Raw genomic sequence first — 15,744 nt, 5'->3', positions numbered from 1 at the left:
TCAGAACCAATACATTAAATGTGTAATAAATTTTCATTATTGAATACTTCTGTTCCTTAATAGCACGATTATTTAAAGTGGTGAGCTGGTAGAATTGTAAACACACTTGTGGCATTTTGTCCGTTCCTATGTTCTGAGGTCAAATTCTACTCAAGCTGACTTTACCTTTCATCCTTTTGGGGTCAATAAAATAAGGACCAGTTGAGTAGTGGAGTTCATGTAATTGACTTATCCGCTTCCTTGAAGTTACTGGCTTCATTATTGCATATGCAGTGACCTCATGCATACAAAAAGGTAGACTCACTACTGTCACATGTTATTTTAGCTAATTAGTGACAAATTGCCTATAGAACCACCTTCTGTAAGCAGAAATAAGCTACTACTTGGGCTGACTGTCTGAGTAGTCACTGGCAGTTACAGAAAGCTTCTTATTTGGCATCCTTCCTTTCTTGGGTAGATGTTAATTTTGATGTAGCATATATAGAATAATTTCCCCCAATTTAGATACATGTAAGTTTGTCTAATTTTCCTCATTATTGATAGACATTTATTTTGTACACGTTTCACTCTACGATAATAATTATTCCTTTGTTATCAACATTTACTACATGCATTATCCAAATGTAAACATTCAAATATGTATAATATATTAAAATAATAAACCCTAACCTCAGTCATTACCACAAGGTTTATTGACTATGCCTTACACGAGTCTCAAGACGAGTTTTCTTTTGATCTGGTGACAGGAAATATTATTTGGATCTGGAATCGAAGGTTCAATCTATGGGAGTGTCTCAATATACTACTTGCAGTTAACAGTGCCGCCACATTCCAGAAAATCATAGAGAATGACACATGTCATCTCTTCTCCAAGGCCTAAGAAGCATTAATCATTAATCAGCTAGCATTAATCAGTACAGAAAGTCATGTGACTGTTTCTTGGGATGACATGTGTCATTCTCTATGATTTTCTGGAATGTGGCGGCACTGTGAACTGCAAGTAGTATATTGAGACACTCAGATAGCTTAGAGAAGATACTGAAAGTAAGAGAATTAATAAGACTCTGAAAACAACCGACATTCATCATAAAAATGCCAGACCATACGGTTTTGGCAATAAATCACTCTGCAAATAGGGCTGACCAGTGGTACGCCAATCCACTGTGCAGTCAAGACCTGGTACTCTCCGGTTTTCCTCTGCTCAGTCCAATAAAGGACATTGTTCGGGGACAAAGATTTGATCCCGCAGACAAGGTGAAAGTGATGAAGAAGTGAGTACAAAAGAGCACACCTGAATTTTTTCAAAGAGGATTCGAAAGTTAATATTCAACGTTTATGCAAATCTATTACTTAAGCTGGAGACTATGTTGAGCAATACCTGTATAGAGGCAGAGTTATTCTACTGACATTGGAAATTTGAACGACCTATATCCGTAGATAAATATGTAATGACAACTTTTGTATCACTTTGGGTACGGACCTCGTATAATCTGCTTCATATTAGTATTGTCACAAGTTTATATATCATCCGTTTTAAAAACGTTCAGTGTTGATGACTAACATTTATCTATCTATTCACATACATATAAATATAAACATAAATGTACTTACACACGTAGGTGTGTGTAAAGTAAAACAGGTGGTTGGAAAACGACTTTAAGCCAGCAATTGAGTGCAACAAGAACCATAACTCTACTTGTTCACTGTTGTCTCTTTGACAACATATTTGAAATACCTTACTTGACTGAACTTGTTCTAAGTAGAGACAGGACGTAAATACGATCAGTGTTTGTTGATGATGTTACTTTAAATTACACCAATACACCTGGTATATAGAGCTTAGGCGACACATAATTAGTTTCCAGTTTCAAAACTATACCGTCAATTTCAGATTACTTCCTGTTACTAATGAAGATTATGAATCTTGTTAAATTTCTTCCAGCCACAACAGACTAATTATTGTTATAATAAATAATCCGTTTTCAACTGACTTGGAATACTTTTACCGTGATATTCTAGGTAAGTATATAAAATATACGTATTATATATATAATATGCGTATACACATATACACACCTGTTAATAGTCATTTCACCGTGATAGTCCAGGTAAGTATGTGTGTATTGTTTATAGTGTGTGTGTACACCTGCTCCCAGGCTATTTTCGAATTTGTTGCTGTTTCATGTTACATCAGAATATTATTGTTTATCGATTGTGTTGTAATGTTGTATGTTCATGTCACTCTTGTGACAAAATAATGAAATCAATATTCATTATAAAGATAATACAACTGGATAGGTGACTCGATGAAGCGCCAGGCAAATATTTTGTTCCTTTTAGTTCTTTTACCTTACGTTCTGCGTTCAAATCCTGTTGACGTGAACTTTGTCATAGATCGTTTCATGAGTCTGAAAGTAAGTCCTGCTGTCACCTATTCCCCCGATCAGACAAAATCGTTTGCACGCCGGTCCAAATGCTTGGCAGCGTTTCATCTATCTTCTTGTTCTGAGTTCAAATTCCGCCGAGGTTGATTTTGCCTTTCATATTTTCAGGGTCGATAAATTAAGTATCAGTGAAACACTAGGGTCGATATAATCGACTAGTCCCCATACCCAAAATTTCAGGCCTTGTGCCTATAGTAGAAAGGATTATTATTATTATTATTATTATTATTATTATTATTATTATTATTATTATTATTTTTATTATTATTATTATTTTTATTATTATTATTATTATTATTATTATTAAAGATCAATTGTTGGTGACAGGAAATCATACTTTCCAATATGGGTTCAAATGATACTCAAGTCACCGTTGACTTTCAAGACTGTACCAGTAATATACTGTGCGTTGATTCCATAAACTATGTCTATTATCTTTCTCAAAAACTGTTTTTATTGGCCTTATGCCTATTGTATAATAGATTACTTGTTTCACTGGTACACTATTCTCCTCTCTTGCCACCCTTATTATTATCATACTCCACATTCGTGGGCATCCAACCTTAATATCATACACTTCAATCAGTGTCCACTCTTATTACATTCACCACAACTGTCAGCACCTACCAACGCTAGATTAACCATTAAGCAAAATAAGCAGGTGCTTAGGACATCAAGGGTGTGGGGAACAGAAATGATAAATGGTTTACAGTACAACAGAAATCACTTTAAGTTTGCTAAAATGATATTCGGGTTGCCTTATCTTTACTAAATTAGAAGCTGATGTGTTACGTAAGATTAATTTTAAGGGTCTGATTAATGACTTTGCGATTTAAAAAAATAAGTCGTTTATATTTTGAATTACATAGATATGAGGGCACCACAATCTTTTAAATGCTTCGGTCCAGGCACCTACCCTTATCACCATACAGTACTACTGCCAACACCACCCTTATTACTGTCAGAACCCAACATTTATTATTAATACCATTCACCACTGTTGTACTGATGTTAGCATCCTTGTCAACATACTCCAAAACTGTTAGTGCCCAGTCTTATTATAACCATACACCATTGTCAGCACTTACCTGTGTCGTTACCATGCCTCTGATATTACGCAGGTGTTTTGTGCAGGAATCTGTACATTTTATTTCCCTAAACTTTCTACATGGTTAGGAAAATGAAAAGAAGTCAGGAAATTTGCTGAAGGCCTTTCGGTGTGTGTGTGTGTGTGTGTGATTAAGGAAATTTAATTGGTTGAGGCAGGTGGACTGTCAACATCGCTTTGTGTCTGTGTCAAGTGGTTGACAGTTGCGCTGGTGATGGCTGGACAAACAGTTGTATTTTTTTTTTCACTACCAGCACCCACTGACGTATATATAGTAAATACAACAGCAACAAAACTGACTTGTAAGTATGTTAAATTATGTTGATCAAGGTTTTCCCTTTTCGTTACACATTCGCAAACACACACACACATATGATATATTTAAATTGCTATCTAAAAGTGTCCATGGGAAATGAATGAGGTGGCTTGGTATCAGCGATAAGGCCACGTTTGTTTTTATTGCCATGTCATACTTTCTGCAGTGCACTTGGCATCAGCTGGGTTGATGTACTCATGCAGTCGTTTATCTATCTTTCTATCTACCTATTTATCTATCTACCGGTCTGTCTCTCCCCACTTTCTCTCTCCCTCTTGTCGAATGTATACGTATATACATAAAGTATATCTTCCGGTACAAAACAGAAGGCACCAACACATTGAAACAATATGCTACATTTTTCACACGATTTACAAATATATCATTTGACGTAAGTGACTACTAATATTAATGAAACCGAGTTAATTACCATTTTATACTTTATTTTATAGACATTAAACATCACACCTTAGAATTTTTGTTGACATTCTAGCGATTCCAGTATGTTGTTTGTATGTGGTTCCTATCTGGACAACTTTACTACGTTCTTTGGATCTACTTGTGGTGTGCGGAAGCATCAACTTGTTCATAGAAAAAATTCACGGAATGTTAAGAGGTGATTATTGTCAAAACATCTGTCCTTTTGGAGACCAACTTTAAACAACCTACTACGGATATCCCCACCCCACACAAACAAGATTAATTCACTGTATATATATATATATATATATATATATATATATATATATGTGTGTGTGTGTGTGTGTGTGTGTGTGTGTGTGTGTGTGTAATATGTGTGTATATATATATATATATATGTATGTATGGGTAATCTTCCAGTTTCGAGCGGTTAAAAAGTAAATAAAATACAAGGGAAATAACTGAACGTCTTACCAGTTTTATCCGTACTACTTTGTTTATAAATAAGTCACGTGATTTGATTGACGTCAACTGTTTATATATAAATCACACACGTGATTGAATATCATTGTTTCTTATGAGAAATCGAAAATGCCTTGTGGAAGACCGGCTGCACAACATCTAACCCTAACCTTAAAAAAAAAAAAATTCCGTCGCATGCTGTTTGTAAAAAGAAAAAAAACATTTTAAACTTTTATCAAAAAAAAAAAAAATTCCGTCGCATGCTGTTTTAGAGAAAAAGTAGTACGGATAATACTGGTAAGTCGTTCAGTCATTTCCCTTGAATATTTTTATTTATTTCTTTTACCTCTCGAAACTGGAAGATTACCTATATACATACACACACACACACTGGCGAAAGTCATATTAATTTTACGTGTTAAGGTGAATTTCAAAGATTTGTTTATTATTAATAATTCACATCAGTTAGAGCACTGGTAAACTCTAATTAAACTAAGTAATTAACTTGAACTTATTACCTACCAACTACATAATTAACGTTTAATAAGAAAGCTTACTCATCACATGTAAGCAAACGTGATAATATCGTTAGATTTTGTATGTAAAATATTATTTCTAATCCCACAGGGTTGAGATGTGTTTAATCCACTCCCCACCTGTTTAATTAATCTGTTTTGCTGCTATTGTTGTGTTAATCGTTTTATATATTTTATATACATGCATAATTTCATTGGTTGCCTAAACTACGTCTATTTTTTTTTTTTTTCATCTATTTATTCTACGCTATCAGCTGTTTTTACTGCAAATTAACACTTTTGTATAAGGTGTGCACATTCCATAATCTCGTTTGTTCTATGACTGATAAGTTGTCCACTCCAACCCTTCAAAAAATTCTCGCCAACTGGGTCTTTCTCAGTCAGTCAGCGAGGCTATTGCCAGACTTTGGTGCTTGGAAATTCTTCAGAATATTCTGGGTGGGCACTAATTTGTAATAATGCTGAAGTGGAGTTTTGAAATAAGTGTATTACAGTAAATCTGAGGGTGTACCATTGAATAGTGAGGGGACAGTGCCGCCTAGTGCACCCCCTTAGCAATGGGCATGCTGTCAGCAGTTCAACCGTTTAAATGTGGATGTGATGTATCTCAACTTTACCAAGGCCTTTGACAAAGTTTACCATAGGATGATATGTTACAAACTACACAAGAGTTTGTGTTAAGCAGGAAGTATGGTGTCAACACAGGAAGTGTGTGTAAGGGGAGACAAATGTTTTTAGTTGGAGTTGTGAACTCTTTTTCAACACCCAACCCCAAAATACTTCCATACATCTCCACCCACAACCCCCAAAACATCGAAGCATACACCACAATCAAACAAAACCTCCCCTTACTCACCACAGACCCGAAAATGAACAATATCATCAATACACACGAAGTCCTTAAATGCAAAAGGCAACACTTCCACCCCCATCAGTTAAAAAATGTGCACGCCCTAATTGTGGTACCTGCCCCTACCTACTTGAAGGCTCTGAATTTATGTTCAAATGAGGAACAAAGTTTAAAATCAAAACCAATTTAACTTGTTCTTCTGGTAACCTCATTTTTGTCCTCATATGCGCAGGTTGCCAAAATTTCTATATCGGACAGACAAGCCTCCCGTTGCGTAGAAGAGTAGCAGTCCATAAAGAACAAATAATTCTCCCTCAATACCGCCAAATTCCATTCAGTGGCCATATAGACTCTTGCGCCAGAAACAAAAACTAAATGCCTTATATTCCCTTTCTATCAATGTAAAGGCAGAATCACCACACAAGAAAGAATCAACAAGGAGAATCTTTTCATAGAGAAATTCCAACCATTTCTTAACACACATACCCCTCAGTGATCTTATTTCTCTAGGAACAGACATAAACTTCCTGTTGAAAAAGAGTTCATAACTCCAACTAAAAACATTTGTCTCCCCTTACACACACTTCCTGTTTTGACACCACACTTCCTGCTTAACACAAACTTTTAACTCTTTTTAAAACCTAACACAACTCTCAATTCTCATGCATCCTTATTTTTCCAACCATTATATACATGAACTACCATTGAGCTTCAAAAGCTCAAAGACAATATAATGTATTGGTATATTTATTTTTTTATATATTATTTTTTTATATATTATTTTCTTCATTTTGTACTTCTTTGTAAAAAACATTTTCATTCTCCTTCTTGAAAATTTGCTTCGCAATGAAAGCCGGTTAGAAATCTTTATTAAAATATGCTTCCAGTTTAGCATTCTGCCTTATTCTTCATTTTCCTATATATATACATATACATCTCCCATTCATTTCATTAAAAATGTGCATTTTTAAACCAATTTCTAATCAGTAGTGACAGAATTTGGAATTTTAAAATTAGGAATTTTACACATTCCTAAGAGAGATAAAAATCTGTTTTCCAACTTGTATTGTATTGCTCATCACCTGTAATCAACTTGTTCCTATATACTCTGCACCTGTAAATCAAGTAATTTTACTCTAACTCTTCATTTCCATGTAGTAGTCCTCACCTATAATGACTAATTTACTCTTACTCCTTGTTTCTATATACTTCTTGCCTATAATTAACTAATTTGCTACGAACAACTTATTTTTCTATAGTGTTCAACTGTATTCAACTAATTTACTATGAATAACTACTTGTCTCTGTGTGTGTGGTTATCACCTGTTATCACTAAATTACTATTAATATCTCTCTGACACAAGTGAGTATCAAATACATTTCCAGTGCAATCATTGGTTCACTGTACCAAAATACCTTTTAGCAAGCAAGTCATTTGAGTTCAATGTCTTTCCTTAGGAGCTGCACTAATTATTAATAAAACATTTTCACATCTGTCATTGTTTGGAAAAAAATTCAATGTGAACATTGAACAGAGTTGAGGAATTAGAAATTAAAAAAACAAAAAGGAAAAACAAAACTTAGAAAATAAAAAATTTCATAAAAATAACAAAATTTGTATTTATTTATGTCTGCTAATCAGATTTAGTAATTAAGAAACAAGCAAATGGCTGATTCCTTCAATTCTTTGGCCAGCATATTCTTCCTTATTTTCCTAATTCCTTAGCTAATATGTTCTTTCATTTCTCTGAGGAACTGTTATCTTTATTCTCTAGTGTCTTCAGAAATTTCATTCATTAAGTCGTTTTTCCTTCTCACTTCTTCAAGCAATACTTCAGTGACTTAAGTTACAGTTTTAAACTTTAATAGAATTATATTTCAACAGATGAGTCATTGAATTATCTTGAAGTGGTTTTTACACTTTGTTCTTGCGAGATGCAGGATCCATTAAAAATAATTAACTAAATAGTTATATTAATAAGCTGTTAAGAATATTTGTCCAGTTTCTCATACTATTTCTTGTAACATTTAAATATGGAAACATCAATTAATTTGGCCTAAGTTTTCACTTTCACTGTTAAGTTATTTTATGGTAAGGACAACAATGGTGGATAGCCTTGGTTGCTATTTGCGACCTGTCTTTTATCATTACACTGTGGATGATGTTGATGATAATGTATAGGTGTGGTAGCTGTATGTACAACACGTCTTTCACAGCCAATCTTTTGGGGTGGTCAACATCTAAAATATTGCCAGGTGTTCATTGCTCTCTACCAGCTGGGCTGTGGTCAATGGGAACTCAACCCACACATTATGTACAAGGTTAGTGGGGAGTATCACTGATGATAGCAGCGGAGTGAGTTTGGGTGTTGATGAGGATAATCTAAGTAATCTCTTCTGAAATACTCTATGCCAGGTAGCATGGACAATTTCTAAGATCCCTTAACCTGGCATTCAACAGGGCTTTGCTTATATGAGATAACATCTAATAACATGGTCATGTTGGGACCACAAGCAACCACCTGTCCACACAGGTTAACAAAACAGTCTGGCACACGCTCTTTTACTGTCCTTGTGTTGCTGATCTGTGGGTTTATATCAAACTGCTGTTATCATATTTGGAACAAATCCAACTGCCAACCAAGTTTATTATAATGAGCCACTCATCATCTTCATTTGGCAAGAAAGGAAGAGTAATCTTCTGCCTGATGCAACAGTAAAAGATTTCATCTGATAGATATTGTAGAAAGGTTTGAGGACATAGCTCTTCTCAATATAAGCTCTCATTAACTTTATTAAGTACCACTTGAGGAGGAAGGTAAATTTTATGTGAAGTATGTGAGGGTGATGAAATGGGCTTAGCTGAAAGCTTTCAGTGTGTTATAGTAATCCAGGGTTGTGTGTGAGATACTCTGACTACTCCATATGTTAGGAATCCTGTATTGTTATTACTATTTATTGTTTTCTATTTATTAATGTGTCTTTATTGTCTTTGTTGTTGATCTGACCCTTTTTATCACCTTTGTCATATTAAGTAGTTATTGCAGTCTTACATGAGTTGGAAGACCACATTTCATTTGTACATTCCACTTTTGGCTTAGTTTCTATAGCTGGATGCCCTTCCTATCATTGACCACTTTACAGAGTCAAATGGATGTAATTTGACATGGAACCAACGCTAGAGAGGTCACCATATGCTCCTCTGTCTACCTTCCTCTGTCTCTCTCAATCTGCAATTAATTTACAGAGTGTATTGTGGAACCAACATCAGAGAGGTTGCCTTGTCCTCTGCTTGACATAATTGTCATCTCTCATCTACATAATTGCTGTTTATTTAAGGCAAACATTATAGACATTATGTGTGTGAGTGAGGGGTGGGGGAAAGCAAGAGGATGGGGAAGGGTCTAGAGAATGAGGGACAGTGAGAGCTGTATATTGGTAATGAGGCTGAAGAGAAAAACATGATTAGGAAGATGGATAGAAATAAAGATACATCATGGTAGGAGAGAGTGAAAGATATGGGTAGCAACAGAAATTGGTAATGGTGAGAGTGATAGCTGTGAATTAAGAGTTCCTTGGGGTGGGTGTGGTGGGGTGATGTGGGGGAAGAACAATGGTTAGTGGTAAAGAAGGGTGACACAACTGAATATGGATAGATTTGATATCACAGTTCATTACACCTGTATTGTGATGGAAGAGAGATAGTATTAGAGAGGTGTAGGTGAGAGAGAGGCAGTCTGATAATGATAACAAGTAATGAAGGATGAGCAGATGAAATGCCATCCTGGAAGAAACAGTCTGACTGTTATCATTACACTGTGGTGGTGGGAAAGGCCAGTGTGGATTTAAGAATGTAGAATAATATCATTTCAGAATAATTAATACAATTAATGAGATGAAATTTTATTTTTGTTCCCTAGACTAGAATTGAACTTGTGTTGTCTGTGTGACCTACTGTACTATATTTATTGAAGCTGCTCCATGCACATTGTTTAAAAGCCATTCTCTTGCTACACTTGTGCTATTAGCATATTTCTGTGAAAGTAGTCTTCATGAATATCAATGTTTTGTTGTATGATTTCTTCAGAGGAGATAGCTTGTATTTATTGCTTTACAAAGTTGCTAGTGACTTCAGATGAAGGCCCCAGGGAGGGGAGCATTTTACACAACAACATGATACGTTTTTCACACTGAAAAGAAGTAAACAGCTTCAAATCACTGGTGCATGCATGTTTATTTTGATATGGACATGAATAATTCAAAGAGAGACTATATACACATACAGACACACATGTTCAGACATGGAGATGAGCATGTCTGTATATTTGTGTGAGGGTATGAATGTGTGTGTGTGTGTGTGTCTAAATATAAATTCACACACATGTGAAGAACAAGTGAAAATTTGGAAACCAAACTGGATATAGCTATCTTACTCAACTCTCACTCTGTCCCTCTCTCTCTCTCTATCCTTCTCTCTGTCTGTTCTTCCTGCCTTTCTTCCACTTTTCTCTCCTACCTCTCCTTCTTTCTTGCATTCTCCACAGTAATCAATAGAGTACAAATACTTATCAGAACATGGTATGTTGCAGTGTTGGCATCATTTGTCTAGATGAGTTCTAGCATTCTTTAGATAACAGTTTTATGGTATTGAGTATGTTTTCATGATATTTTTAGAAACTTTGTGTGTATGTGTGTGTGTGTGTGTGTGTGTGTGTGTGTGTGTAGTGGTAGTAGTAATGATGTATATTGTGTATGTGTGCCTAAAGAAATATTGTGTTTGTGCATGTGAGTGTGTGTGTGTGTGTGTGTGTGATTCCCGTAATCCAATATGTCTTCTGATTCTAAAATGATCAATACTAATCTTCTCTATTCAACTATGTTTCATATCAATAACACAGTGTGTCGACATTAATAAGTTCTTGAAGGATTCTGTCACTGTTGGATTTTGTGTGGTGGGACTGGGTGAGGACTGTGAGTTCTTGGGTCAACACTGTGGGATGTTGGTTAAGGACTGTTGGGTAGGTGAAAGACTAAGATTAAGACTGCTGGGTTTTGGTTAAGGATTTTGGTGTGGGTGGGTAACGCCTGTAGGGTGTAAAGGTTGTCATGTGTAATGACTTTGATGATGTGAACGACAACTATCATGGGTTAGAAATGTTGTGTGGAAAGGTATGTGATGTGGTGAGTAGGGCTTATAGAGGGTAAAGATATTGACATGGTAATATGAATGTTATTAAGTCATCTTGACTGGTAGTTTGCAATGTGATAAAATCTAGTAAGTAAAATCCCTTTTTTGGAGGATGGTGTAAGTCAATTACATTGACCCTAGTGTTTAACTTGTACTCATTTTATTGGCCCCAAAAAGGGATGAAAGGCGAAGTCAACCTCAATGGAATTTGAAGATGCTACACAACATATTAAGTAGTACTGGATGTATACTAGTTTGGTGTAGGAAACAATATGCTAATTAAAACTTTAATATTTGTTTTGTGAGATTATTTGAGATTTCCTGATGTCTTATAGTGATCCAGTATTCCATGTTTTGATACTATAATGTTCTTGTCAGCCTCTATAATCATAACAAGTATTGGTTAAATTTTGGGGAATAGTTTCTTGGAAATGTTTGGGATAAAATGAAGCAATCAAATAAGAAGGAACCAAATATTAATCTTTTGAATTTACAGCAGAAAATTAATTGGAAATTTGAAAGCAATGGAAGAACAAGTTTGAAATAAATCAGTAAATAATCTAAAATATCAATGGGTTACATAACCTGACCTGCAGATAGGTAATGACTTGCAAACAGTTGTCAAGTGTTTACAGAAGGATTTCTAAAAGTCTTTTGATAAATATTTATTTCCTCAAGGTCTACTAAATGAAGATTAAAAAACTGCAAACTTGTTTAGCTTGATATCACATCTGATTCAACAGACCAATGTTGAAAGACATTATAGCCAGGATCATCTATTTAGTCTTCATGGAGATTTTGAACAACATTACCCAATGTATTCTTTGTGCCTTTCTTCGGGATCAAATCTTGCTGTGGTGAACTTTGAATTTGCATATTTCTAGGTTTGTTAAAATAAGTAGCCATAGTATTTTGGAGTCAGTTCAGTCACTTACTCACCTCATAATTATTTTTTTCAATAGATCTTTATACTGCTTCATGATGATGATGATGGCATAAATTAACTGTCATGCGTGGGAAATGAAAAGCGGTTCACCTACCTTCCTGTCTTGTCTGTGCCTGTCTAGTAGTAGTCACTTCGACGATCCTGCCTTACCCTGTCACCCAGTATAAGCAGCTGCTATCTGACCAACCTGGGAGTGAATTCTGGGCAAGAAGAGGCTGACCTTGTTCTGTCTCCCCCACACATTCATTCTCACGCTTCCTCTTCCAGTCAATCCCTTGGCCCTCTTCTTTTGGCTCATCCCCACATGCCCCCACTGATCTCAAAGAAAAATCCTGAACAACCTTCATAGGATGGATATAAATGTTTTCAAAATAAAACTGGATCTCCTCCTGATAAGAATTCTGGATGAACCTACCTTGCAGCAGGAAATGCAGACAGGAAACTGCAACATGAAACATCCTCATTCTCCAAATGTCATATGTCAGAAGAGATTTTCAAGTAATAAAAGTGTAACAAAATTAATGGCAATAGCCCAACCTGGCTGCAGCTCTTGATTTGAAATTAGTAAAAGAGTAAAGAAATCAAAACAAAACCTTAATGGATAAATTCAGTTGGAATTTAAAGTATGTGTAGCTGAAGCATAGGTAACCAAATAATTAAGAATTTCAGTTTATAATCACAGGTCTAGGGTTTGATCCCGCTGCGCAATGGCCCAGTGTTTAGGGCAGCGGACTCGCGGTCATAGGATCACGGTTTCGATTCCCAGACCGGGTGTTGTAAGTGTTTATTGAGTGAAAACACCTAAAGCTCCACGAGGCTCCGACAGGGGATGGTGGTGAACCCTTCTGTACTCTTCCACCACAACTTTCTCTCACTCTTACTTCCTGTTGTGCCTGTAATTCAAAGGGTCAGCCTTGTCACACTGTGTCACGCTGAATATCCCCTATGTTAACAGTACACATGTCTGTGGAGTGCTCAGCCACTTGCACGTTAATTTCACGAGCAGGCTGTTCCGTTGATTGGATCAAGTGGAACCTTTGACGTCGTAAGCGACAGAGTGCCAACAACAGCATGTATGTATGTATGTATGTATGTTTATATGTATGTATGTTTTGGTTGTTTATTCTGTGTAATGTAGAAAGTATATTTTTATATGAAAAAAAGAATAGGCCAAAGAATTTACCAAAAAGGAAATTCTTCAATGAATCAAACTCCACAATCAATGTAACATTACTGTCAAATCTTAGCAACTTCTCTGTGAATATAAGCAAGGTGTTTCTTTCATTATATATATGTTTGTTAGTTTGTTTCGTTTTGTTCTTTTTTGGCTATTTATTTTCTTTTGCAAGCTTAACACTCATTCAGTGTCTGTGTGTTTCTCTCACGTATGTGCTTGTGGTAGATACGATATATGCATAGGTAATTGTCTGAGCATGTGGGATAGATATGATATATATACATGTGTGTGTGTGTGATATACACCTCATGGTTGTTTGGTTCCTGTGGGAGCCAAGTTTTAGCATTTCTCTATCAGCAAGTAGTTTGACCAGTTCTATTAAGTTACCTGAGGGAAATTCAATTTACTCTTTGCTAATAAATGTGGTGATAAGCTGTTTCTCCTGCTCTGAAACTTGCTTCCACGATGGAAACTGTCAATTTATTTATTTTCCTCCTTATTGGCTTTTCTTCAACACAACATTTACTACAAAATTGATTTTCACAAAATTTATCAACCTGACATCCCGCCTCTCTCTCTCATACACACACACTTTGTTTTTGTTTTTTTATATTCTCTGATATTGTTTTTTTTCTTTCTCTTTTTATATCTGCCATTTATTTCTTCATTTTATTACATTTTCCTTTTTTGGTGACGATAATCATGTCCACTCTCTCTCTCTCTCTCTCTCTCTCTCTCTCTCTCTCTCTCTCTCTCTCTCTCTCTCTCTCTCTCTCTCTCTCTCTCTCTCTCTCTCTCTCTCTCTCTCTCCAAAATTTACTTAGGTATCAGTTCTTAAACAGATTCCTGCCTCATTGTTGCAAGGCAGTATCTCTTCAAATTAACATAATGGAACATATTTGTCCTCTATTACCTAAGAATTCTATCACCATGAACTTTGACACTCACTAAATAAATGGACTTTCCTTCTGTCTGTGTCCATGTGTGTGTGTGTATATATATGTTTATGTATGTGTGTGTGTACATATATATATATATATTTATATTTGTGTGTATGCATATACACACCTATTATAAACATAGCATATACAGTTCTTTTATTTCTTTATTTTCTCTACCTGTAATCATCATTATTAACACTGTAGCAAGTGCACTTCCTTCTTTAATACTGAAATGTGTGTATATGCATATGTATAGTGACATGTATGTGTGTATGTATATATGTGTGTGTGTGAATGAGTATGCATATGTGTATGAGTTTATATATCTGTAGATGTGTCTGTATATATATATATATATATATATAAACCCTATGCTAATATTGATATTACACCAAGGTATGGACATAGTTGTGTTAATAAGACTATTATATTCTCTGACCTGTGTGACCTACAGGTGAGAGATCATCTAAGCTCTACATTTACCAAAACTATATTGCTTTTCTTTGATGCCATTAGATAAAGTGAAAAAAAATAAAAACAACAACGGTTCCTTTTAAAGATGGAACAAAGCATTTGAAGCTGTTGCATCTCTTTCTCAGAACCAAACTGAAGAAAATGATCAGAGCTAAGATAATTAGAAATTTACCAATTCTGTGTGATCCCTATCAAGTAAAGGTTCAAGGTGTCAGTGATATATTTTTCCTGTATGGTTTTGTGTTTCTTTGCTCCCACATTTTCCAATGTTAGACATATCCAGCAGTGAGATGCAATATCTGTACTGCAAAATTCCTAGTTGTTAAGGAAATAAACTATTCATTGTCCTGATGAATATTCTTTGACTGGTCTTACACTCCAGAATGTGCCTATACTGGAGCATCATTTGGAATACTACAAGTTATTAACAGGAGGGTGCAGTTAGGAGGTGGGGTCCAGGGTGTTAACGAAAGAAGCTATCCAGAAGCTCTACATAAAGAAAATACTAACATGATTAACAAAGGTCAAAATTATGTTAACTGAGAATGCGTTTATATATGTGTGTATATATATCTGTGTGTATATATGTGTATATATATATGGGAGAATTCACAAAAAAACAACAGACGAAGACAGGTGGTGTAAACAACAAATGAATGCATTAGTATAATGCTCAGGAATAGAGAAAGTCTTTAATGTTTCGAGCCTATGCTCATCAACGAAAAGGAACACAGAAAGAAACAAAGGGAGAAAAAAATATATGTGTAGTGGTCAGCGATCTATCATGGCGAATGCCGGACAGAAGGCATATATATAAATACACACACACACACACACACACACACACACACACACACACACACACACACACACACACACACA

General features: G+C 35.4%; 1 protein-coding gene across 6 annotated transcripts in view; it reads left to right on the top strand.

Annotated features, from left to right (window-relative positions):
• Positions 1-1,473: 1,473 nt before the first annotated feature.
• Positions 1,474-15,744, top strand: part of LOC106870949 (uncharacterized) — a 98,829-nt gene continuing 84,558 nt past the window's right edge. For 2 of the 6 annotated variants that reach the window (XM_052972171.1, XM_052972175.1), the window contains exon 1: positions 2,892-3,854. The gene's annotated coding sequence lies outside the window, so the exon portion shown is untranslated. Of the gene's footprint in view, positions 2,020-2,891; positions 3,855-3,909; positions 4,260-4,320; positions 4,485-4,762; positions 5,048-15,744 lie in introns of those variants that run through there. The other 4 variants (XM_052972174.1, XM_014917192.2, XM_014917195.2 and 1 more) reach the window with 4 other exon arrangements.

Source organism: Octopus bimaculoides, chromosome 12 (genome assembly GCF_001194135.2).
Source record: "Octopus bimaculoides isolate UCB-OBI-ISO-001 chromosome 12, ASM119413v2, whole genome shotgun sequence".
NCBI classification, from domain to species: domain Eukaryota; kingdom Metazoa; phylum Mollusca; class Cephalopoda; order Octopoda; family Octopodidae; genus Octopus; species Octopus bimaculoides.
The sequence above is the reverse complement of the archived record's forward strand: the minus strand, read 5'-3'. Positions and strand labels throughout refer to the sequence as shown.